This window comes from Phoca vitulina, unplaced genomic scaffold (genome assembly GCF_004348235.1).
Source record: "Phoca vitulina isolate PV1807 unplaced genomic scaffold, GSC_HSeal_1.0 scaffold38, whole genome shotgun sequence".
NCBI lineage: Eukaryota > Metazoa > Chordata > Mammalia > Carnivora > Phocidae > Phoca > Phoca vitulina.
Genome location: NW_022589741.1, coordinates 7,340,968 through 7,366,659, shown reverse-complemented (window position 1 = coordinate 7,366,659; position 25,692 = coordinate 7,340,968). Strand labels below are relative to the sequence as shown.

The window sequence follows — 25,692 nt, the reverse complement described above, 5'->3', positions numbered from 1 at the left end:
ATACAATGAGAAAACTTGGACCCCAAATGTTAAGTGACTTGTCACAGTCACTCAGCTAATTTATGGAGAAGTCGGGACGAGAATCCCTGGACCCCTAATTAACAATCTCAGTGTTTATGTCTTTACATCGTGATGCTCTCTATTAATTATAGTGATACCCTCTCTAATGAGGTAAAAATAACATGTGTCAAGTGCTTTAAGCATTTGAATATATATTAACTACTTTGATTGTCACGTTATATTATGATAAGGTAGTGTAGTGTAATAGTTAAGATCACAGGCTCTGGAGTTAGACTTTCAGTCTTTGCCTCATTTCTTAATTGCTGTGTGACCTTGGACAAATTACTTCTCAAGTCTCTGTTTCCTTGTCCATAGGTTGGGAATATAGTAGTACTCACCTCAGAGGGTTGATGTGAAGAGTAAATGAGGTAACACATGTAAAGGACTTAGCCTGGCACCTAATGTGTGCTCCCTGAGTGTTATTGTTGTTACTGCTTTTATTTTACTGATGGAAATCTGAGGTAGGCGAAAATGGTTGAGTATCTTGCCCAAAGACACATAGGTTACAAGCAATGGGTCAAGACCTCAATCTAGGTTTCCTTACTTAAAATCTCTCTCCATCCCTAAATAATCCATAGATTTCATGCACTTGATTTTCCTCTAAATGTACTAGTTTTTCTGCTTTGACTTGCAAATCAGTCAATATGAACCTTTGCACAGCAAAGAAAAGAAAATAGCCCGATGTGTTTGGATAGGAGAAAAGGAAAAAAGTTTCATGTATGCAATCAGATTTGATTTTGGTGTCATCACAGGATCCAACAGATTATAAATAAATATTAATTATTTGGAGGCACCTGGGTGACTCAGTCGGTTAAGCATCTGCCTTCGGCTCAGGTCATGATCCTGGGGTCCTGGGATCGAGCCCCATGTCGGGCTCCCTGCTCAGCAGGGAGCCTGCTTCTTCCTCTGCCGGCTGCTCCCCCAGCTTGTGTTCTCTCTTTCTCACTCACTCTCTCAAATAAATAAAATCTCTAAAAAATATATGTATATTAATTATTTTGTGTATGCTAACATATTCCTTGATGTCTAATTGGTGGTTAGAAAAGGTTTGCCTCACATAAAGAAACCAATTTCTTTCAGATACATATAAATATATAGTATATATTATGTAATATATATTGCATAATATATTAGAATTACATAAATTATATACAAACTTATATAATTTATATGTACTTATATATATGAAATATATAATTTTATATATACTGTACACTATATCCTATATACTATAGTATATATAATTACATATGATTATATATTTTATATATACATAATTGTGTATATATAACTTTATATGTAACATAAGTTATGTACATATATGGTATATAATATATATATAACACATGCATATAAACATTTGCATGTTTAAAATCATCCTAAAATGATTTTGCAGCTGAGAAATATTCCATTTTATATATATATATATATATATATATATATACACACACTACATTTTCTTTATCCATTTATCTGTGGATGAATACTTGGACTGTTTCCATGTGTTGGCTACTAAAAATAATGTTGCAGTAATATATAACTTTTGAATTAGTGTTTTCATTTTCTTTGGATAAATACCTAGCGTGGAATTACTGGATCTTATGGTAGTTCTATTTTTAACTTTTTGAGGAACCTCCATACTGTTTTCCACAGTGACCATACCCAGCTTGCATTCCCACCAGCAGTGCATGAGGGTTCCTCTTTCTCCACATCCTCACCAACACCTGTTGTTTCTTGTGTTTTTGATTTTAGCCATTCTGACAGGTGTGAGGTGGTATCTCACTGTGGTTTTGATTTGCATTTCCCTGGTGATGAGTGATGTTGAGCATCATTTCACGTGTCTGTTGGCCATCTGTAAGTCTTCTTTGGAAAAATGTCTCTTCAGGTCCTCTGCTCATTTTTTAATTGGATTATTTGGTTGGTGTTGAGTTGTGTAAGTTCTTTATATATCTTGGATTTTTTTTTAAATTTAATTTTATTTATTTGACAGAGAGAATGCGGGAGAGGGAACACAAGCAGGGGGGAGTGGGAGAGGGAGAAGCAGGCTTCCCGCTGAGCGGGGAGCCCGATGCGGGGCTCGATCCCAGGATCCTGGGATCATGACCTGAGCCAAAGGCAGATGCTTAACGACTGAGGCACCCAGGCGCCCCTTATTTAATATATCATTAGAAGGTATCTTCTTCCATCAGTACGTTGTCTTTTTGTTGTTGATGGTTTCCTTCACTGTGTGAACGCTTTTTATTTTGGTGTAGTCCCAGTAACTTAATTTTGTTTTCGTTTCCCTTGCCAAAGGAGATGTATCTAGAAAAATGTTTCTACAGCTGATGTCAGAGACATTACTGCCTATGTTTTCTTCTAGGAATTTTATGGTTTCAGATCTCACATTTAGTTCTCTATTCAATTTTGAGTTTATTTTTTTGTTTGAGGGGATTATTATTATTAGTCAAGGTCATCACTGACCTCCATGGTGACCTTCTCACTGTCAACTTTCAGTCTTACTTCAGGGTCAGCAAGCAGCATTTGTCATGTCAATATTCTTCTGCAAATGCCTCATTCCGTTGTTTTCAAGGACACGTTTCTTGGTTCTGCTCCTTCTGTGTCCTTTGCTGGTTTATCCGCATGTGCCCAAATCTAAATGTCCCCAAATCAGTTTGAAGACTGGACCTCAAACCTTCTGTTTTCCGTCTTTCTGCTGGGAGATCCCATGCAGGCTCCTGGCTTTAAAATATATGTACCTATATACTGCTAAAGCGTAAATTTATATCTGGCTCAGGCCTCTAGTCTTAATTCCAAATCTGTTTTTCTAATTACTTACTCAACATCTCCATTTGAATGTCTAATAGGTTTCTCAAATTAGTATGTGCTAAATGGAATTACAGTTGACCCTTGAAGAACATTGGGGGTGGGGTTTAGGGGTGCCACCCCACCCTGCACAGTAAAAAATCCACATAGAACTTTTGACTCCCCGAAAACTTAACTACTAAGAGCCTGCTGTTGAGTGGAAGCCTTACCAATAACATGAACAGTTGATTAACACATATTTTGTATGTTATGTGTATTATATACTGCGTTCTTACAATAAAGCTAGAGAGAAGAAAATGTTATTGTGGGGAGCCGGACGCGGGGCTCAATCCCAGGACCCTGGAATCATGACCTGAGTCGAAGGCAGGCGCTTAACTGACTGAGCCACCCAGGCACCCAGAGAAAGAACACTCTTATCAGTACTGTACTGTAAAAAATCTGCACATAAGTAGACCCACACAGTTCAAGCCCATGTTGTTCAAGGGTCAACTATACCAATTTCTCAATATCCTCCATGAACAAAACTTTCACTTCCCACAGCCTTCTCTGTCTCAGCTAATGGCAACTCTGTTCTCCGCTTTTCTCAGGCTGAAAACGTTGCAGTCATCCTTGAGGCCTTGCTTAATCTCTCATCCCACATCCTATCATGCTGTCAGTAAATCCTGTCATTTCTACCCTTGGGATATATTAAAATTAGACTGCTTCTTCCCTTCCATCTGCTACCACCCTGGAGGCAAACCACCATCATTTCTTGCCTGGATTATTGCAGTGGGCTCCCCATTGTATCTCTCTGCTTCTGCATTTGCTCTCCCTATAGTTTCTTCTCAACACAAATTTTATGAAAAATTTAAGTCAGATTATGTCATTCTGTCACCAGCTGGACCCCAAGACCTCACCTTTACTGCTCATCTGCTTATACCCACCCACCTTTGTCCCACATTTTTCCTTAAGCTCTTTCCAGAGCTTATCTCTTAACTCAGACTAAAGGCCCCACGGGCACAGCATCCCTGATGGAAACCCGCAACTATCCCTCAAGCAGTAACTCCTCCCCAGAGGGAGAGCTCCTGCAGCCCGAGCGCCCAGACCAGTTTGAGCTCAGCACCAGACTCAACACCTGCACAGATGGACCATGGAGTGACGGACAGTTTCCTTTACGTCATCACCATACTAAAATCTCCGCCCAAGGAGGAGCACAAGCCTCATTTACATAACCTACAGCTAGGCCTGTTTCCTGAAGGTCCTTGCGTGACATTACACACGCCTCTAAATACAATGACTGGGCTCCCCTTTGTAAATATTCCTCCTAGCCCGAAATAAAAGGAAACTATTCACCCTTCCTTGGGGAGTCACGGCTTTGGAAGTTATTCCCTGGATCCCCTTATTTGCTGCAAATATTTTTCTTTGTCCGACAACTCCATCTGGTGTTCTTTCTATATGTGACTCACCAACGAGCGAACTCACGTTAGTTCGGTTACAGTTCCTCTGTTCAAAATACTTGAATGGCTTCCCAACTCATTCAGTGCAGAAGGAAGAAAGAGCCTTACAATGGCTTACGAGACCCTGTAGGACCTGTCCCTTCTGCCTCCCTGATCGCATTTCCTACCTCTCACCTGTTTCCTACCACTCAGCCTTTTCATCTGCTCTTCCCTGTGCCTGAAATCAGGCTTTCCCTCCAGACAGCTACATGCCTCACTCCCTCACTTTCTTTAGATGTCTTTTCAAAGGTTACTTTTTTTAGTGAGGCCTTTGCAAACCATAAAATAGCAACTGCCCACTCCCCATTCCCTGTCTCCTCTTCCCTGCTTTCCTATGCTGTACAGCATTTATTGGCTATCTCACACATTTTTTTAAAAGATTTTACTCCTTTGAGAGGGAGAGAGACTAAGTGAGAGCACAAGAGCAGGGGGAGGGAGAAGCAGGCTCCCACTGAGCAGGCTTGGGGCTCAATCCCAGGACCCTGGGATCATAACCCGAGCCCAAGGCAGCCCTCAACCAACTGAGCCACCCGGGCACCCCTATCTCGCACATTTTCACTTACTTGTTTATTGTCTGTCTCCATATCCACCCTTCCCCCGCCTCCTAGAACGTTCTCTTCAGGAGGTTAGCGACTTTAATGTACTCCCAAAAGAGTATAGTAAATACTCTTATTTAAATAAATCAATGTTTTGCCCATAGGAAGCATTTAATAAATATTAGCTGAAAGAATCAATGAGTTGAAAATACCCCTGGACTTGAGAGTAGAAGTAAAGTGAAACAGCCAGAAATGCAAATCCAAGTGTTAGAAATATGTGGATAGCCTGGTGGGCCAGATTTCCCTGGAATAAAGAGGTCACAGTGACTAGAAAGCTACATAAGCTGTGTGCAAGACACAGGTCAGCCCCTGGGATTCTAATAGTGGTAATAATTATCAACGGAAGGTCTGCTGGAAAGGCAACTTTTGCATACTGAAAACAGTAATTGAGGATCAGTGAAAATCATTAAACAACAGAAATTCAACTGAGTAGCTTAAAAGATCAAATTGGCTTTATCGAATTGATGAAGTTTTAGAATATAAGTGAGGTTCAGTGGGGTGGAGTCTGGAGCTGAACGTCACACATATCACATGGGGGGGGCGGGTTGTGGGGTGTCAGCTTCGGCTTTGTTCTCAGCGAGCCTTCTGCTCCCGCATCAGAATGATTCAGCAGCCCATCTAGCAAATAGAAAGGAGCTCCTTTGAGCTGCAGAAAAGGAAAAGTTTTTAAAGGAAGAGAGGGAGCCAAAAAGAGGAAATTATTAGCAGAGAGTACATTGTTTCAGGCAAGGTCGCCCTTCTAAGGGGAGCAGAAGGGCCTATCAGTAAATTTCCTAGCGCTGACCAGGAAATGCATGTGGACCATTAAAGGCTACATGCCTGGGGGGTTGAAACTGCAGTCAGGTTGGCATAGTACGTCTTGGTTTATTTATTCATATGGAGCCCTTGACATAGGTGACTCCATTTTTTACTAAGATTTTATTTTTAAGTAATCTCTACATCCAGTGTGGGGCTCAAACTCACGACCCCGACATCAAGAGTCACATGCTCCACTGACTGAGCCAGCCGGGTGCCCCAAAAGTGACTCCATTTTAAACCTGTGGTTTTCTTTTAAACAAAATGAATGGAAGGTTGCAGCTTCCATAAGCCCACATGAGCCAGCGTAATTAATTACTGTTAAAGGACACTGGAACTTTGCTATGGAAAAAAAAGTGTGTTCAGAAGGAATGATTAAACTCTCTTCTGTCCAGAAATAGAGCTTGACAGAGTCAAAACTAAGTACAATGTTAAGTGAAAGTGTATTCAGTTTCCACTTAATTAGAAGATTGCGAACAAAGCCACAATGGACAAATTTAGGCAGCACTGGTCATTTTCGTTCAATAGATGGAGCCAGAGTAGAAAGACAACAGTCTGGCAGGTTGCAAAACCGCACAAAGAGGGATTTGAAAGTGGGACTCCTCTGTGGATTCCAGCCCCTCAGAGTCCATTAGGCAGCCACCCAGGGCTCTGGCCCTTCGCCAGTCCGTTGACCCGGGAGGTGGGCGGGCTCTTTCTGAGCCAGTGATGTAAGTGCCTCTGCCTTAAACAGCTCCAGGCTCCACCTGCTCTTTCTCATGCTTCGGGCTGCAGTGAAGCCTTCCATGGCTTTCCTGGCAGAGAGAGGTCCTCCCTGCGCCCCCCAGCCACGCAACCTGTTTATTTACTCCCGGGCTAATCAGCCTCTGTAATTACATTTTGTTTGCATGTTTATTATCTGCTTTTCCTGCTAGCACCTAAGTCCCAGACAGGCAGGCCTCGGGCCTGACCGTTGGTCACAGCATGCTCAGCACCCAGCAGACGGGCGCCGGCACGCGGTGAATGTTCGGGAAATATCTGTTGAACGGATTAATTGGAATTCTGGGTTGTTTGAAGTGCCAGGCACTATGCCAAGGTTTTTACCTACATTTTCTCCTTTATCTCTCATGAAATAAACATTTACTGTGGACAAGCTAAAGCTTCCGGAGGCTGTATAATTTGTCCAAGGTCACATAGCAAAGCTGAGCATTAAAACCAAGTCTTTCCGATTCTAAAATCTCTGCTGTCACCTTACACAACTTTCATAAACAAACAAACGTTTTGTAAAGCAAGCAGTAGTGCATTATGGTAAAGCTTTCACAGGAAAGTCAAGGGGGAAAGTAGGAGATGCCGGGCAAGGGCCTGCAGCACTCAGCTTTGTGTTTGCTCCAACATTTGCTCCTGCACCAGGCATTCCATATAGTTCAAAATGAAATATGCTTTCTGAGACTGGATCCAGATTTAAAGGAGAAGACGTAGGATCTTCTCTTCATACCTCCTCCTCTCCTTTCTTTGTCCACAGCTCATGCTTCCTTCCAACTGACTGTCTCCTTTCTTCACTCTCTGGGCACACTCAAAAAAAGGGAAAAAAGTAGACCGTGTGACTATATCATTGCAAGAAGGAAGATCCGGTGTTGGACAAGTGTAAGGTAGTCACACTTAGACAAAGAGGGACACTTAGAAGGTATGAAAAGTAGCAAAGTAGAATGCACAAACATCTAGATGGCCCATAAAGAAAGATCTGGGATCCAGAGATGGAAGTGTATATGTGGGTGGGAGACAGGGCGCGCAGGAGTGGAAGAGAACAACACTGAACAATAATGACCCACATGTAAAAGAAATCGTGTGAAACTGAGAAGCAGCTTGTTACATTAGTGCTCAGGACAAAATGTGATTCAAATTCTGTCATTCTTTCAATAATATGAGTGTCACAATTAAGACTAAAACTAACAAGTGAATACAAGTAAAAGACCCAGCTTAAAATCTCAAATTTTTGGAAATAATATTCTATTTGCATCTCCTAGCACTGCTGCAGAAAGTGACTCATGCTTACAAAGTCCAGAAAGGAGCTAAATTACAGTGCTTCAATACAAAACGATTACCCCGGCATACTCTAAATTTTCCTTAAATAAGTGAAAAGAAGGCCATGACAGAAAAATCCTCATGCACAGCTTGTGTAGAAGCCCCCAGGAGGCAATTGGCTAACTGCCTCGACATGTATCCAAAACGGGGTGAAAATGTGAACATTTTGCACTTGTTTATCAAGTTCAGGTTGAGGATCAGCCAGGCCTGTGGTCCCTGGAAAGTGTGACTGGAGTCCTAGCTCGCTGTGTCTCCTTACCCCCTGCTGCGTGCATTGCAGTGACAGGTTTGCAGGCCCCCGAGTGCGTCGTTCCCTGAAAGGCTGGGAGGTCAGAAGGAAGGTAAGGGTGTCCGCCCTGCACCACACACCTCTCCCGCCGCTGTGGTGCCTAGACTATTCCATCCTGCTGCCTGAGGCGGGGGTATTCTCATCAGACGGGGAGTGATTCAGGGGAAGGGACTTTCTGTTCTCCATGCACCCTCTTCAGAATCCAAAGTGAGCAGAGAGAGTTTCTCTAAAATTATATCTAGTTACTTCTTTTCTTTTTTTTTTAAGATTTTTTAAAATTTATTCATTTGAGAGAGAGCATGAGCAGGGGGAGTGGGAGAGGGAGAAGCAGACTCCCCGCTGAGCGTGGAACCCAGTGCAGGGCTCGATCCCAGGACCCTGAGAACATGACCTGAGCCGAAGGCAGATGCTTAACCGACTGAGCCACCCAGGCGCCCTTTTTCTTTTCTTTTCTTTTCATATTTCTGTACTTACTATAGGAAAATAAACGTGTTTTAATTTTTTTCTCTTAAGAGCTAGTCACCTTTGTTTCCCCTTTATGGGGGAAATACAGGTATTTAATAATTAGTGTTTGGGATAGTAAAGAAGCTCCATTACGAAATGAATTCCAACTGGGCCAAAGATCTTAATGTATGAAAGGAAATCTAAAGGTACTAGAAGAAAACATAGAAAGGACCCCCATTAAACATGGTACACTGACCATATGCCTTTATCTTCTCTCCTTGCGCTAAGCTATACAATGACCCCCAAGGATGTGTCCAGGCCATAATCCCCAGAACCTGTGAATGTTCCCTGATATGATAGAGACTTTGCAGATATGATTAAGTTAAGTCCCTTCAAATAGATAATCCCCGGTTATCTGTGGAGCCCCTAAATGTAACGACAAGCATCTTTGTAGGAGAGACGGAGGGAGGAGATGTGACCACACAGGCAGAGAGTGGAGTGACGTGGCCATAAGCCAAGGAATGCTGGCAGCCACCAGAAGTGGAAGAGGCCAGGAATGAATTCTCCCCTAGAGCCCACAGGGGGAACGTGGTCCTGCGGACATCTTCATTTCAGCCCAGTGAGACTGATTTCAGATTTCTGGCCTCCAGAAATGTAAAAGAATATGTTTCTGTTGTTTTAAACCACCAAGTTTGTGGTAATTTGTCACAGCAGCCCCAGGAAATTAGCACACTTCTGGCTCCATCCAAACCCCACCAAAGTAACAGTTACGGGTGGGAAAATGATATAAAGATGAGGAGAGCGGCAGAAAGCAACTTCAGTAAATTTTTGGAAGATGGAAATGAATGAATGATGACAGGTGACCTACTTACCAGAGTAGAGAACAATGGAGCCTGAGACCCTGGAGAAGAAGATGGGATCAAGGCATCAGATGCTTCTCCCAGAGAGGTCAGACTCAGGGTCTGCAAGGACCAAGCAAGGGCAGAAGAGAAGAGCAGGGCTGAATCTAGAGACAGAGTGGAGGTAGGAACACAAACCTTGGTCCCTTGCCCCACCCCCTTCTCTAGTACTGGTCAGCCAGGAGCTAGTGTATCCCCATTTCTCACCTTCCTCACCCCAGTTCTGTCCCCTGATCCTACCACCACATGAGCCAACACGTATATTCTACTCACGTTCCTTCTGTTGGAGAGAATGAGTCACAAGGTTCTTCCTAAATGCAGAGGGGTAGGAGATGCTGAGCAGGGCTGAGCACGGGATTCTCCTCCACCACTCTGCACCATGGAAGGAAGACATGCTTTTTGATGGCTACCACACTCTCTAAGGCACATCTTCATAAAATTTCAGAAGATTGGGAATAAAGAGAAGATTCAAAGCAGGCCATGTAATGTACTAAAGATCAGCACTCTGGCTGGCATCGGACTTTCCAACAGCAATACAGGATTCTAGGAGACAGCAGAGCAACACCCTCGAAATTCAGAAATAAAATACCACGGAAAAGTTTGTATCCAGCCAACTCCCCAACAAGTGTAAGGGGAAAATAAAGGTATCTTCAGACATGCAAAGTCTCAAATTATTTGCTACTGTGCATCATCATGTAGGAGGAAGCTCCCAAAGGGCAGAGTTCCACCACGGTGTGGTGTAAACAAGGAAGAGGCGACACGGGATCCAGAAAAAAACAGAGGATGCACCCAGCGGAGTGGCAGAGGGGCAGTGCTCGGATGCTGGGTATTCATCACGCCTGACAAGCAACCCTCCCGAGAACAGACGCCGGTGTCCAGTGCGAAAGGGAGACATCTAAGGAGAGAAATTTAGAACTGATAGATTATTCCATGTGTTGAGAGTTTGGGGGGAAATTATTACTAAAAGTTTTCCAAGTCTGTTGGATCATTTGAGGGGAAAAGTGGTGATGATGTATAGAAAAGGAAGCAATTTGGCCCGGGGTAAGGGTGATTAGCGGTTACTAATGCCAGAAGATACAGTTATCGTACTGTTTGGTTTAGCAGTGAGTAATATTTCAGTCTTAATTATGTAAACACTGACTTTTGACTAAACTAGAGATTTTGATGTCACCATATTGGCAAAAGGCAGGGAGTGAAGTGGCAAACGTTAGAGTCAGATAAGAAAAACTCCAATAATTTCCTTTCCAAGATTGTAATCTATATAGTATATTGTGATATGTATTATATATATTATAATATATATATATATATTTTAAAGTAATCTCTACACCCATTGTGGGGCTCAAACTCATAATCCTGAGATCAAGAATCACATGCCCTACCCACTGAGCCAGCCAGGCGCCCCTCAATCTATTTTTTTGACATATGTACAAAGAGGGTCACCACATCATTGAACAAGAAATAGCAAAAATGGAGACAACTTGAATACCTATCCTTTGGAACAGGTTAAACGAATCACAGTTAAATGGGGTATCATGCAAGCATAAAAAAAAAAAAGTCAACCTGGTATATACGACATGAACTATCTCCAGAGAGTGTATACAAAAATACCACGCAAACAAAATCAAGGTGGGGAAGAGTGGGTCCAATATTACAGTAGTACCACCATTTGGTGGGGGCGGGGGGGAACGACATCTGTGTATCAGTCCATCATCTGCACAAACATTGAGTCTTGTGTATGTACAGTCTCTGGAAAGATAGACAAGAAACTGCTAATAGTGGTTGATTCTAGAGCGAGGAACTGTGGTCAGGTGGGCAGGGTTAGGTAAGAGACCTACTTTTCACTCTCTACCATTTTGTTATTTAAAATTTTATGCTGGTAAATGTATTACCTAGTCGAATGACTTTTTAAAGGGAGGAGGAAAACCAGTCTGGCAAGAGGAAGGAAAGTTTAAAACAAAACAAAACAAAATTAGCCCCCTTCACAGCACAGCTTAACACATCAAACATCCTCTTAAAATGTCACTGCAGTATTTTTAGCATCTCTCCTTTAGGTGGCAGCATCTGCGCTTTGGGGGACGCCATCCAACCGCCTGGCCTGGAGGGTCAGTTCAGAAATAGTGTTTGGATGTCTTATTTTTCCTTTTCATAAGAAAAAAATTCTTAAAATGTTTATTATATTTAGAAAATGCATGACCTGGAAATGTTCCTGAGTGTTGTATACAAAAAGCAGGTTACCGGTTTGAGGGGATGTGAAGCAGGCTGGAAAGATAATTCACCAAAATGTTGACAATGATTTATCTCTGGGTAATAGGGCAGTTAGTAGGTGAATTTGCTTTTCCCTTGGTGCCTCCCAATGTTCTGCAATGAACACGGTGTTTTTCAAAACCTTGTTTCTCTTCCCTGCCATCAGCCTCCTCTGGCCCCGGAAAGCTGAAGATGGTGTGGGCTTGAGAGTCATCTGGCACCCAGACATTTCCAGTCTCACCAAGTTCTTTAATGTCTGAACTGTGGAATGAAAATAATGACAGAGAATAGGACTACTAAAGCAGAGCTCGAGGGGTAAAGGATCTTTTTAATAGTCTCCAAATCCAGAAGCAGATTTACTGTGCGGTTGATAAAGCTTATGCTTCAGGGCCTCCCCCTCCCTGAAACTAATCCCTTTCCAAATGTATCCCATTTGAATTCATAATTTTAAATTACAGGGCCCATAAATTATCCCGTTACAGAACCTACCAAACCCAGATCTCCCATTGCCAAAGCACACCAAAATATTCTTTGACAACTTTTTTGCTATCGTTGTGTGAGGCAGTCTAGTTCTAACTATGATTTGAGGGGGGTCGAGGGTGGGGGGTGCCTATAAACTCCCCACTAAACTGGGAGGCCAGGCCTCAAACACGCTGTACCCTTGCTGCCGAGCTCGTGAAGCTGGTTCTGGTGGCCAGCAGAAAGGGGGCTCTGTCTTAAGTAAACAGGGCCACAGAGATGACTCCCCGTCACCAGAGGAGCCCTGGGGACTGGTGAGTGGATCCCGCCCAGTGCCTTATCATCATGGACTCTGTCCCAGGAAAGGACTCTGTCTCCCCTCTTTGAAAAGCTGTGTCAGCATATTTGTCGTGAAACAAAGAAGAAAACAAAACTAGCATGTGCCATAAATCTCTCAAACACAAGAATAAATCTCTCAAACACAAGAATGCAAACTGACATGAGTTACCAAATGACAAGAGTGAATAAAAACATCAGTTGCTGTATGACCCAGCATTCCACTTCTGGATATACACCCAAAAGGACAGAAAGCTGGGATGCATACACCATGTTCATAGCAGCATCGTTCATAATAGCTGAAAGGTGAAAGTAACCAGTATTCATCAGCAGATGAACAGATAAGCAAAATGTGGCATATACATACAATGGAATAGTATTCAGTCTTTTCTTTTTTAAGTTTTTTATTTAAGTAATCTCTACACCCCATGTGAGACTCGAACTCACGACCCCGAGATCAAGAGTTGTATGCTCTTCGGACTGAGCCAGCCAGGTGCCATGGAATAGAACTCAGTCTTAAAAAGGAATGAAATTAACACATGCTACATTGAACCTTGAGGACATTATACTAAATGAAATAAGGCTGTCACAAAAGGACAAATATTGTATGATTCCGTTGACGCAAGTTATCCAGAGTAATCGCAGTCATAGAGACAGAAAGTAGAATGGTAATTGCCAGGGACTGGGGCCAGGGGGAAATAGGGAGTTGTTTAATGGGTACAGAGTCTCAGTCTGGGAAGATGAAGAGTTCTGGAGATGGATGGTGGTGATGGTTGCACAACAATGTGATTGTACTTGATGCCACGGAACTGTACACATAAAAATGGTAAATGTTATATATATTTTACTACAATAAAAAAAGCATGTGCCAAAAGACCAACCAGATAGAACAAGGAATTAATACTTTGCTATATTTTATCAGTATCTTAATGAGACAGGTTGATTGTCTATAACAGAACTGTTCTGGGGGCACCTGGGTGTCTCAGTTGGTTGAGCATCCGACTCTTGGTTTTGAATCAGGTCATGATCTCAGGGTTTTGAGGTCAGGCTCCGTGCTCATCAGGGAGTCTACTTGGGATTCTCTCTCTCCCTTTCCCTCTGCCCCTCCCCCCTTTCTCTCTTTTCTCTCTCAAATAAATCTTTATTACAGAACTGTTCTGTAATGTAGATGTGAATTATCTAATAAAGCCTTACTACGTGTTAGGAACTGTGCTAAGGGAATTGTGTACGTTGTCTTAATTCTCGAACCCAGCCTGTATAGATACAAGTACTATTATTATGGTCATTTACAAGTTGAGAAAGTAAGACTTAGAAAGTTTTAAATCATTTGCCCAGAGGGCAGGGTTAGTGCCTGGTAGAGCCCAGATTCAACCTTGGATTTACTACTGGGAAGCATATTGCTAATTTCAGAGTTTGGGGTCTGTTTGGTTTTTTGTTTGTTTTGTGTGTGTGTGTGTGTGTGTGTGTGTGTGTGTTGTTGGTTTTTTTAAGATTTTATTTGTCCGAGAGAGAGAGAGAGAGAGCGAGCACACAAGCAGGGGGAGCTGCCGGCAGAGGGAGAAGCAGGCTTCCTGCTGAGCAGGGAGCCCAACGCAGGACTCAATCCTAGGACCCTGGGATGATGACCTGAACTGAAGACAGGCTCTTAACCGACTGAGCCACTCAGGAGTCCCCGGTTTTTTTTTTAATAAACATTTTTTATTGTTATTAAGTTAAACACTTGTTTGAAGAATTTCTAAGGAAAGGAATCTGAATCAGGAGAATCCAAATGACATTGCTATGCCGGGAGAATATAAGAGTTGAACAGCCCTTCTTTCAGTATTATGCTTGAAACAGTGCCTGGGGGGGGCGCCTGGGTGGCTCAGTCAGTTAAGCGTTTGACTTTTGATCTCAGCTCAGGTCTTGATCTCAGGGTTGTGAGTTTAAGCCCTGCATTGGGTTCCACACTGGGAGTGGAGCCTACTTAAAAAAAATAAAACAATGCCTTGGCAAGTGGTCCCTCATATTTACTATGGAGTTGCAGTATTCAAGTCTAAATCCAAGGGTAGAGGAATTGGAAAAGCAACGATGAGCAAATATTCCAATTTAGATACAAATAATTATAGCAAATATTCTAAAATGTCACCTTAAACCTTTTTTTCTCAGACTTTATAATTGTAATTCCTGACACATTGTTCAGTATTAGATTTTTTTAATAAGCATAAACTGGGCAAAACACTGAGACCAACTAAAGAATTCAGGGATTGTATTCTGTTAATTTATAGGACTGCATCTTCCCCCAAAGGATTGACTGGATGTGTTATTATATCTTTTCAAATGCATATGTGGTGTGTGTGTGTGTGTGTGTGTGTGTGTGTGTGTGTGAATACACATACACAGTGGTAGATTAAGATATGCATTTACCTCTCTGACCTCCAACATCCCCATCAAAGTAACAGAAAAAATTCTTTGAAGAGAATATGATAACGTCATAGGAAACAAGAAAAAGCGTCTTCAGCAAACCAGAAGTTTTGAGAATTTCCGAAAGAAAAAACAGATAGATGAACTGATGAGAAAGTGTAGCAAAAACTGTAGGCCCGAGCATAAGAACTGAGCACGTGTCTTCCCAAGGGGGCCCCAGAAGGGACCTCCTGCTCCCAGGACAATACAATACGATGATGGGCTGTGAGGCCATCATCAGTGGCCTCATTAAGGAGCGGGATGCAGTCCTCCGCACAGCTGGGCCCCTTTCCTCCGACCTGTGTAAACAGAGCTTGGCTGCTGAGACTTTTGCCCTCAGGCTAAAAGCCAGCGAGGCGCTCTAGAAAGCAAGCTGTCTCTCAGCGAGCATTCTCAGTGAGGACTGTGTGGCCTAAGAGGAGATACTGAAGAAATTCTGAATTTCTATAGTAAACTCAGACTGGAAATCACCAGACTTCAAATACACCTCCACCCCTCCACCCGGAAACCTCCGGGCTTCCGGATCTGCTCGCTTGTGCTTTGCCCACAGGAAACCCTACTGGGAAGCCTTCCTGTCCACAAACTCCACCTACTTATACAAAAACTGCTGTCAATCATTCTGTTCTGAGTGAAAAAGCTTAGAGAAACAAACGTAAACCCCCAAAAGGAAACCCACACAAGCTACTGATACTAAATTAAGGTGTTTGTGTAGTTCTTCATTCATTCCTATAAAAGGACAGCATGGAACCTCAGACTTGGGAGAAAAAAACAACACAAAAGGGAAAGCCTTAGAAAAATAAATAACTGAAGCTGGAGGAAAAAGATAATCCACGCACTTAAAGAGTATTTACGAAAAAAAACCAACCCTAATGAATGCACGCACAGATCACTCACATTCTTAACACCTGTATTAGCCAGTTAATACAATTAATATTTAAAACAGTTTCAGTAAGAGCAATAAAAATGCTAATTCATAGCAGAAGAATTTATAATCTGCATTCTTTTAAGACGATTATAGTTTGCGATGAAAGGTAACAATCAGACAACATGAAAGAGTTCTTGGAAAGTAAAAATCAAAATTTCAATGGAATTTCTAAGTAGTAATATAAATACAATAGAAGATCAAGTTGGTTACCTGAAAGGTAAAATAAAAGAAGTAAAATGACAGAAAATATGAGAAAAAATTAAGATGCATGGAAGTTAGCTCTAAGAAATCTAATACTTCTCTAAAGGTGATTCTAGAAGGTAGAGAGGACCATGGAGAAAAAGAAATAGTCAAGAAAATAATGAAATAAATTTATTTACACTCAAGAGTTTTTAGATTGACAAAACCCAACCATTACAGAGCAGGAAAAGTAAACAAAAGTACATCTAGAAATTTTAGAATTTCTGAGAACAAAAAGAAAACCCTAAATGCTTCCAGAGAGAGGGCAAATAAAAGAACAATAATCGGACTATCCCTGCAATTTCTTTTCAGCAGTACTAGTCACTAGAAGATCATCCATAAAACTAACGTATAGAGAGTGTATGCTGCGTGCTAGACACCGTTCTGGGTGCTTGTGATGTATCAGGGAACCAAAGAGACCAAAGTCCTTCCCTGGTGGGTCGTTAGCAGAATGTATTCCAGGTTCTGAGGGGAAACAAATGGATCTAAACTTGGCCAAACTACTAAGCAAATTTGAGTGCTAAAAAAAAGACCATTTTTAGACATTCAAGATTTAGAAAGCTTACTTCCTGTACAATACAAAACCAAAGCTCAAAGAAGTAATCCAACAAATTGTAATCCAAGAAAGAAAACAAGAAGCAATGCCATCTGACTATGACCCAAAGGAAGTGAAGAAAGCAGGAAAAGGAGGAAAGGGCAAGAGGGAGGAAGGATCTATTAGTTCTTCAGGTTGAGAAGAATCTCACTTAAGCCACAAAATTTCACTTAAATAGCATTACATTTCCTTCTCAATTGAGGTTCCTCTACACTACTCAGTTGTTCATAACAGCTGGTGGCTACGGATGACCTATGTGCCTGGCACTGTGCTGTGAGCTTTATATGGATTAACGCTTTTAATCTTCCAAAGACTTCATTATAATTACAGAGCCGAATATAAATATAGTAAACCATGACCACGTATATATGGAGGGATGTCTATGTGTAAATCTATCCGTAAAACAAAAACTTAGAAGTAGACCCTCTTACGTAACTGGGAATCAAGAGCATCTTATCTAAATAAATCCAGAAGTAGAAGTTTGGGTATTGTTTAAAGTGACAAAGAATAATTTAAAATACAGTTTTTAGAAAAATTAGAAATACAACTGGATTATAAATAATATAACTAACACAAATTAGGAGGTAGAGGGGCACCTGGGTGGCTCAGTCGGTTAAGCATCTGCCTTCGGCCCAGGTCATGATCTCAGAGTCCCCAGATCAAGCCCCACATCGGGCTCCCTGCTCAGCAGGGAGTCTGCTGCTCCCTCTGCCCCTCTCACCGCGCTCTCTTTCTCTTTCTTTCTTTGCCTCTCTCAAATAAATAAAATTAAAAAAAAAAAAATTAGGAGGTAGAGAAGTTGGGAGCAAGTATAAATATTCTTCCTTATCTTTCATAGATGGAAGTCAGTAGACACTTTCCAAAGCTGATAAATTGAGAAACAGGGCTGTAAGCATATTCTTTTAAATTATAATAGTAACTGCTACATGACCTAATAGCAGTAGCTGTTAACGATGCCTGTATGGAGAGCATCAGCCTGGGCTGGAGTGGTATGGAGTGGAGATCACATTTATTTTATACTCTTCCGTACTGATAAAATTTTTTTCTTATTACATGAATATTAAAACTCTAAAATAGAAATGAGCTACTTCAATAATCATAGATACATTAATTTTTTGAAGAGTGGAAAAAGCCTAGATGAATCTTTTCCACAAACACGGCAATAACACTTAATATAGGCATATGTAATTGAAAGAGGGAGTTGCTTAGTCATAGCTGCTAAATGTATACAAAGGCTCGTGGTTTTTAGGAAAAGTGTCTTAGGTCAAAGAGAGCTTAACATATTATCTGCTTGGCTTTTTTAAGTTGGAAAGAAAAAGTAAAACCCACTCTTCAGTTTTTCTAATTATGAAAAGTTGCAAGTATCATGTGTCCTAACCCTGTTGATCCTACAAATGGCTCAAAAACTGATGAACCAAAGACTTTGAACTTTCAAAAAAAGGAATTCATCACTGAGGATTACTCATCTGTCAAAGTAGAATAATGTGCAGTTTGTATTAAGCAACCTTCTCTAACAGTTAGTATTTATTTATTGAGCCAGGGAATGTGGTGGTGTAGTGGACAGAGCACGGGTCAGAAAGTCTGTCTTTCCCCGCTCTGTCCCCAACTAGCCTAGTGACCTGGCCACCACTTCATCTTTAGTTCCTTCCTCGGTCGAGAGTGGATAAAATCACTCTCCTCGCTACTTCATATTGTCCGTGTGAAGATCAGAAAGGATCGATCAAAGGGAAGTCCTTTGAAATATTTGAGTGCGCTCAGATTACAATGTAATATCATTTGGATGATAGAACTTCAAAAATAGAAAGAACTTAGAAATTACCCAAATTTCTTTAATTCACCATTTCATTTTCTCATCTATTACTTGCTTAGAGCCCCTGCATATATTATTAATAGTCTTACAGTAGAATTTGATTTAAAATTATATTCTTCTGAATTACCTCCTCTTCTAAAATTACAAGGAATCATAGGCTATTCATCCTGCAAGGGATTGCCAGCCACCTCGTGTTTTAATCCCCTTGTTTTAAACATGAAGCGATATTAGCCAAAGAGTGTATCTGGCCTAAGATAAACACAGGACAATGAACCCAGACCCTGGGTTAAAAGCCAATCCCCAGACTTCCAGTCCACAGCCCTTTTCCATGTCACTGCTGAAGCAAGAAATGAATGGCCATTTATGGATAATCACAGTTAATAAAGGTATATACTGCCCTGCCAAGAGTATGCTAATTATTTCTAACTATATTCAAAAGATGTTCCTTTCCTCCGGATGCCTGGGTGGTTCAGTCAGTTAAACATCTGCCTTCAGCTCAGGTCATGATCCCAGTGTCCTGGGATCGAGCCCCACTTAGGGCTCTCTGCTCAGCGGGGAGTCTGCTTCACCCTTTGTCTCTGCCCCTCCTTGTGCTCTCACTCTCTCTGTCAAATAAATAAAATCTTAAAAAAAAAAAATGATTCTCAAACAGCAATTATGTGACAAACTGAACAACAAAAAAATGTAAAAATGAAGGAAAAAAATTTTTAAAGTAATTATACTTAAAAAATAATGTAAATACACAGACTCAAATCTGTTCTCTAAATAAAACAAAGATTGAAAGTTATCAGAACAATTAGGCGTTTAATAGTCACATTAATTACCAACATTTCAGTAAAACTTGACATCCTTTCGTCCTTCACACAAACCCATGGAGGAGAGGCAGAAGATGTAATGGTTAAGAAGACAGGGTTTTCAATCAAGACATGAGTTTAAATCTCAGCTCTGCCATTTACGAGATATGTAGATTTTAAAAATGTTCTCAACCTCCCTCAGCCTCGTTTCCCTCATCTGTGTTATGGGAATTGTAATAATTCTTTCATAGGGTTGTTGTAAGATTAAAAATCCACATAATTCAATAAATGGGATGACTCATTATCACTTGGGATTTTTACAGGGGAAGAAACTAGAGCTCACAGCAGTTGTTTGCTCAGCTAGTAAGTGGTGGAGACAAAACTGAAATCTTGGTCTTCCCACTCTGTTCTTCCCTGCTGCCCAGCCTCTGTACCCAGCACTTCATTAACCACACATGAAAAATCCTCCTCTGACCCCGCCACCCCAATGCGCAGCTTTTCCACAACCAAGAGAAAGGTTTTCCTCCTAAGTAGGACAGCTCTCTCAGCCCATTTCTGATGATCTGGCCTCCAAGCGGATGCATCTCTTTTGGCCTGCCAAACGGAGACACTCGATTCTTTCAAGTTCATAGCCCTCATGTGCTGGAGAGGAGGTGGGGTGGGGGTGGCTGCCTGTCTGTGTCACACAACCCTCCATTGTACTCTTACTCCTCCTCCCTGACCCTGACCTTGTGTCCCACGAGGAGGCCCATGCCCTTCACTGCCCCCCACCCCCCCCCACACCCGTCTCAGGCACCTCCGGCCAGAATTGGGAAGGTTGGGAGGTCCTTATCCTTCTTCATCTTGGTGTCTGAGTGCTGGCTCTTCAGCCCTCAAAGCCTCCCCAAGCACCCTAGACTCGTCTCTGAGGGGCATCATGCAAATTTCACTTGCCCTGTCCTAGACATTAGGGGTCCCCATCTTTTTATATCTGTAGCTCTCAGAACCGAGCATGAGCTGAACATCATTCACACTCCATAAATGTTTGCTGGAAAAAAGTTGGAAGGAAGAAGGAGGAAAGGGAGAAATCTGTGCTCTTGTCACTCCAGAGTTTCTGAAAATGGTATAACAATGAGGTCATCTGCCTAGTTCCAAAGCTATTTAACAATATTTATACCTTTTTTATCTATTTATCTACTTATTTATATCTGGAAGTATTGATAATAGAGAAATCACTTTGTAGTCTCAGCACTCACTTAAAATTTAGGAGTGAATGAGTGTGTGTGTGTGTGTGTGTGTGTGTGTGTGTGTGTAAATTGAGGTTGGACCTTAGGACTGTGAGCCTTGAATTGCAAATAGGAGTGGAGTCCAATAGCAGGACTTGGAAATCCAAAGCCCTAAGTTCTTACAGATATGCCTCCAAGCTGCTCCATAAACCCGGATGAGTCACACTCGCAGAACTGTTAAGACGGAAGCAATTTTAAAGGATGTCACTATTACAGAATTGTGATGAACAATAATGATAATACGTTCTAAATAGTCAATTTTTAAAAGACCCATGAGAGTGATTCTTGCACTATCCAAATTTTCTCAATGCTTATTGATCTTTATGGACCGTGTTCTACCATGAGTCTTGTCTGTTTGTACTCTTTCCCTGTCCCAGTGAATACCTCTAGAATTCACGACTTATGACTGTGCAACCATTCATTCCCACTAATCCTGTTTCTGCTGTGACTTTAGAATCTGTTCCGGCCTCTGTGTTCACACACTAACTCTCCTACTCTCTCAGTAATTCTCATTTACACGCCGTAGGCTCCTAACGCTTATACCTGCATTTTAAATGATCGTTCTCCATTATGTCTGCTCCACCCTCGGACATTTAAATAAATTCAGACTGCCATGTATCTCTGAGAGTAAACAAAAGTTCAGCTTTTGGCTGTCGCTGGCTTGGCTATTTCCTTCGACAGGCTCTGGTCTTCAATCTCTTGGCATTCTAGTCCAGCTCCTAATACCAGTCGCAGAGACTCCGGGCTTTGATTACCTCGGGTAGATGTGCCTCTCTTTCCCTCTGCATTCTCTTTGACCTAACATCATTCCCATTCATAAGCCCTATCTGCAACTGGGGGTAAAAAATTCTTTTCATTGCCCCATTCTGGCTATGATTGAGTCATTTTTAACCCATCAGCCTACTCATCCTGAAAAGGAGAACAGGCAAAGTCTGTCATTAATGTGTTGTTCCAACACTCAGATTGTAACACGGTACTCTCTGATTACGGTGCCAACAACAAAATGTTAGTGTGGTTGTCCAAGGTTTTGTGACTTGGCTGGTATGAGGCACGAAGGATCTTTGGTAACAGAAGGCTGGGTGGTAAGGAAAACAGAAGCCAGCACTTTGGGCCCACCCACCGGTGGAATGGAAGGTAGACTGGGGGGCACTGACCAAGCATCACAGGCAGGGCCTGGGGAAATTAGATGAGGCACAGGCAGGCGGGCTCACCAGTCTCAGCTACCAGTCCAGAAGCTGCTCCTGCTTCCGTGGCAGCCAGGCTGGCAACAGAGTATACTCAAGTTTTTACCTTAAAAAGCATACATATAGGGTCACCTGGCTCACTCAGTTGGTAGAGCGAGCAACTCTTGACCTCAGGGTTGTGAGTTCAAGCCCCACACTGGGTGTAGACATCACTTAAAAAAATAAAAAATCTTAAAAAAAAAAAGCATACGTCTAAACCCTTGCTAGAGACCCCATTCATTCCTTCAGTAAATAGTTTGGCACCAATTATATACGAGGCATTGAGGACACAGAGCCGGCATGGTAACTCCCGTGGCAAGCTCTGTTAAATAACTTGGCACGCACCGTTCTTTATTGTCTTGTCAATGTTAGAATGGGTTTTGGACCAGGAGATGTGGCTTCTAGCCAATGCACTTATGCAAACAATTCTCAGATGGGCCACAAATATGTGGCCAAGATAACATTACGGCCTCCATTCCTGCTCTGGAATAATGATGCAACTTTTCAATAAAAGAAATCCTTCATAGACAAATAACAAAAATACACATTGGTGGTTTCTGGATGTTTTGAATTTTCCAATCAGTTTTTTCAACTGGCCATTCCTCTATATTCAGTTCAAAAAAAAAAAAATCCCAACCTGGAATCTTGGATAGTTAATCATCACAACACAGTTTTCAACAATACACCCATGTGTTTATGCTAACACCAAGAGTACTTGGTGACCCAACATGAAATGATTACATTTTGTTGAACTCGTGTCTTACAGCAGGATTGATAACAAAAACAAAACAAAAAACTAGTCTCTTGAGAAGAAACTAGTTCATATCACTAAGACTCAGTGTCCAGTGAGAAAGAACACTTCCATAAATAAAGAGCCATGTCATATTCTTGGCTTGGAAGACACACATTGTAAAGATGTCACTTTTTCCTAAAACCAACCTATAAATTTATTACAGTCCAATAAAAATTCTAATGGAATTCTTTTGGAACTTGGCAAAGCAATTTTAAAGTTTGGAAGAATAAAAATATATAAGGAAGATCCAAATACACAAGGATATTCTGGAGGACTTTGGCAGTCATTGAAACTGCAGTATTTACCACTGACATATATTGCTTCAGGAACAGACAGATGATCAATAAAACAAAATACTGAGCACAGGAGCGGATCCAAATAGGAACGGGATTTGGTTATATAATAAAGTAGTGAAAAGAAATGTGTTACTCAGATATCTTGGCTAGTCATTTGGGAAAAGAACAAAGCTGGATCCCTACCTTGAACTTCCAGATGAAATAAAGATTTAAGTGTTTTAAAAATCACAAAGCACTGAAAACTCTTCAATGAATGTTTTTGTAATTTCCTAATGAAGGAGGCCTTGAAGGCTGACACTCGGCCCGTCACTGCAAATGGTCTTGGTGTGACCGGGTACACTGCCTCCTCCTATAGGAGCTGGAAGAGATCGGTCCTCCCCCAGCCCACGCGTCATGGCCTTGTAGCGGGGGAAGACACCCCGTGACTTGCTGACTAGAGAAGAAAGTGTTCAAGAGTGGCTCTTACCTGATACACACACACTAGCACAGTTATTGCTGTGGGTCCGCCCACGTAGGGATAGCCTTGAAGGACAATTGGAAGGAACATCTTCCTAGGGTTAACACTCCAAGCAGTGCAGGGGCACCTGGCTGGCTCGGTAAGTAGAGCGTGTGACTCTTGATTTCGGGGTCGTGAGTTTGAGCCCCATGCTGGGTGTAGAGATTCCTTAAAAAATCAGTAAATTATAAGAAAAGAAAAGAAAAATGTTATTCTTAAAAAACAAACAAACAAATCTCCTCGCCCACCTTCCTGGAAAGAGCAATGGCCTTAGAGTTTAGAATCCAAGGCTTCAGTTAAGGGACACATTAACGATTCCACTGAATTGGAAAAGGAAATTCTTACCTTGCTGGTTTTTTTGGCGCACAGAAAAGAAAGCTCAGGTGTAGGCTGGGTGATTGATTCCGATTATAAAGGGAGAGAGAGGTATTACAGTGTAACAGGAGTAGAAACTCCTCATAACTCCATGGCAGTGCTAAAAGTCAACAGGGCGTGCTTAGAACACCACACAGGCGGGGCTCAGATCCCTTGGAAATAAAAATTTGGGTCGGTCCAATGAGTAAAGAGGCCCGACCAGCTAAAAAACAAATAGAGGGCAAAAGATCAGTTTTGTTTTTTCAAGATAGTATAAATGCATTTTGGCTTACAAATCCCAGGAAGTAGACTGACTAACATGTCAGTATATTTCCATTTTAACCACAAAGTCTGGTCAAGGTTCAAAGAGAAAGACACATTTTTTTGCTTACCAGTAGTTCTGCAGAGGAGTTTATAGCATCTGCTACTTTTCATCTTGCTCTCTCTCTCCAACCTCCCTCACCCCTGCATCCAGGCCCTGAGAGCTCTCTCTCCTTGCCCTACAATACTCATAGGCCCTCAGTTCGCCATGCGAGTTCCACCTTTATACACTTGCGTCTTGTGCTCCTCCTTCCATGGCTGCTCACCTACTAGGGGTTCAGCCTAATAGTCCTCTCTAGCCTCATGAGTATATGCCCAACAGAACTGATGACTTCCTTCCTACTTCCCTTGGAGTACCTAGAACATTCTGTCGGCATTATGGGTTCGTGTTTGTCTCTGCTTACCAGATTTACCTCTAATACTGATGAATCACCAGTGTTAGAGGCAGGTTGAGAATGAACAGACTTTCAGCCACAGACTCTATTTATTTATTTATTTTTATGATTTTATTTATTTATTTGAGAGGGAGAGAGAGCAGAGGAGCAGGGTGGGGAGGGGGGCGGGAGCGGACGGGGAGGGAGAGGGACAAGCAGACTCCGCACTGAGTGTAAGCCCCACACGGGGCTCAATCTCACAACCCTGAGATCATGACCTGAACTGAAACCAAAGAGTTGGGCGCTTAACAGACTGAGCCACCCAGGCGCCCCTCAGCCACAGACCTTAAATGGAAAAACTATTCCTCTAAATGTACTCTACCCTAAATAACTAAATCTTATATCCACAAGCATTTAGAAAGAGCCAGAATTCATTCTATTCCCTAGAACATGTAAAATATAACTATTTTTCAGACCCAGTATTTAAGGGGGAAAGGTTAGGTCAGCTTCCAGGCCTGTGGGTCCAAAAAGACAACCAGTAACAACCAGTTGGCCTTTTTCCACCTTTGACACTGACCACGTGATTGTCCTCTCTTCTGTTTAAAGGGCGAGAAGAAGTTGTACAAACACACAACAGGAGTCTCTAGTGCGTTTTTCAGGATTGGCAGCTTCAGTGACCATTAAGGCTTGGAGGAGTTCAGTACTATTGGTGTATGTCAGTTTGCATCTTCATTACAAACTTCAGTCACTCACTGATTGAGTTCTTCCTTCCCCTAACATTTTCCCAAGGTATGATAATTTGTTTGTAAATGCACTGTATATTAATAGCATGTACAATTCTGGGAAATTTCCATCTTCCTTCTTTTTTCTCAAAGGTGCTTTTTTCCAAGGGGCCCATTTTTATCCACCATCATTGTTAGAGTATACTTAACATGGCAGGAGTCTCATGATTTCTCCAAATGGTCCATATTTCATCCTGAGTGTGTTTCAATCATTTTTGTATCTGATTGGCCTAATTCTAATGATGATTTCGCCGGGCATGGGACTACTCACATCAAGCTTTCCGCTCAGTGTAGTTACTCACTGAGTCAGATTTTCTTTCCACAAACTCAGAGCAAATTAGGTACCATTGGGGAGCTACATTAAAGCTTTTGGGATAGTGGAAGCGATTTTATGTACTAAAGCAGTAATTTACCAAATGTTCCTTAGTGATCTGAGAAAAAAATTGCCGAGTTTCTCATGGTTTTTAATTTGTTTCCAGGAAGTTAGTCAAAGGGAAGATCTGAGCTAATATGAACAAATGG

At 41.8% G+C, this 25,692-nt stretch overlaps 1 long non-coding RNA gene across 8 annotated transcripts in view; it reads left to right on the top strand.

The window, feature by feature from the left end:
- LOC116647023 overlaps positions 1-25,692 on the top strand; it is a 72,784-nt gene that overhangs the window by 12,412 nt on the left and 34,680 nt on the right. The window contains exon 5 of one of the 8 annotated variants that reach the window (XR_004302255.1): positions 10,121-10,717. The exons of 3 other annotated variants lie outside the window; for them this stretch is intronic. This is a non-coding gene — a long non-coding RNA (uncharacterized LOC116647023). 4 more of the 8 variants (XR_004302252.1, XR_004302257.1, XR_004302256.1 and 1 more) reach the window with 4 other exon arrangements.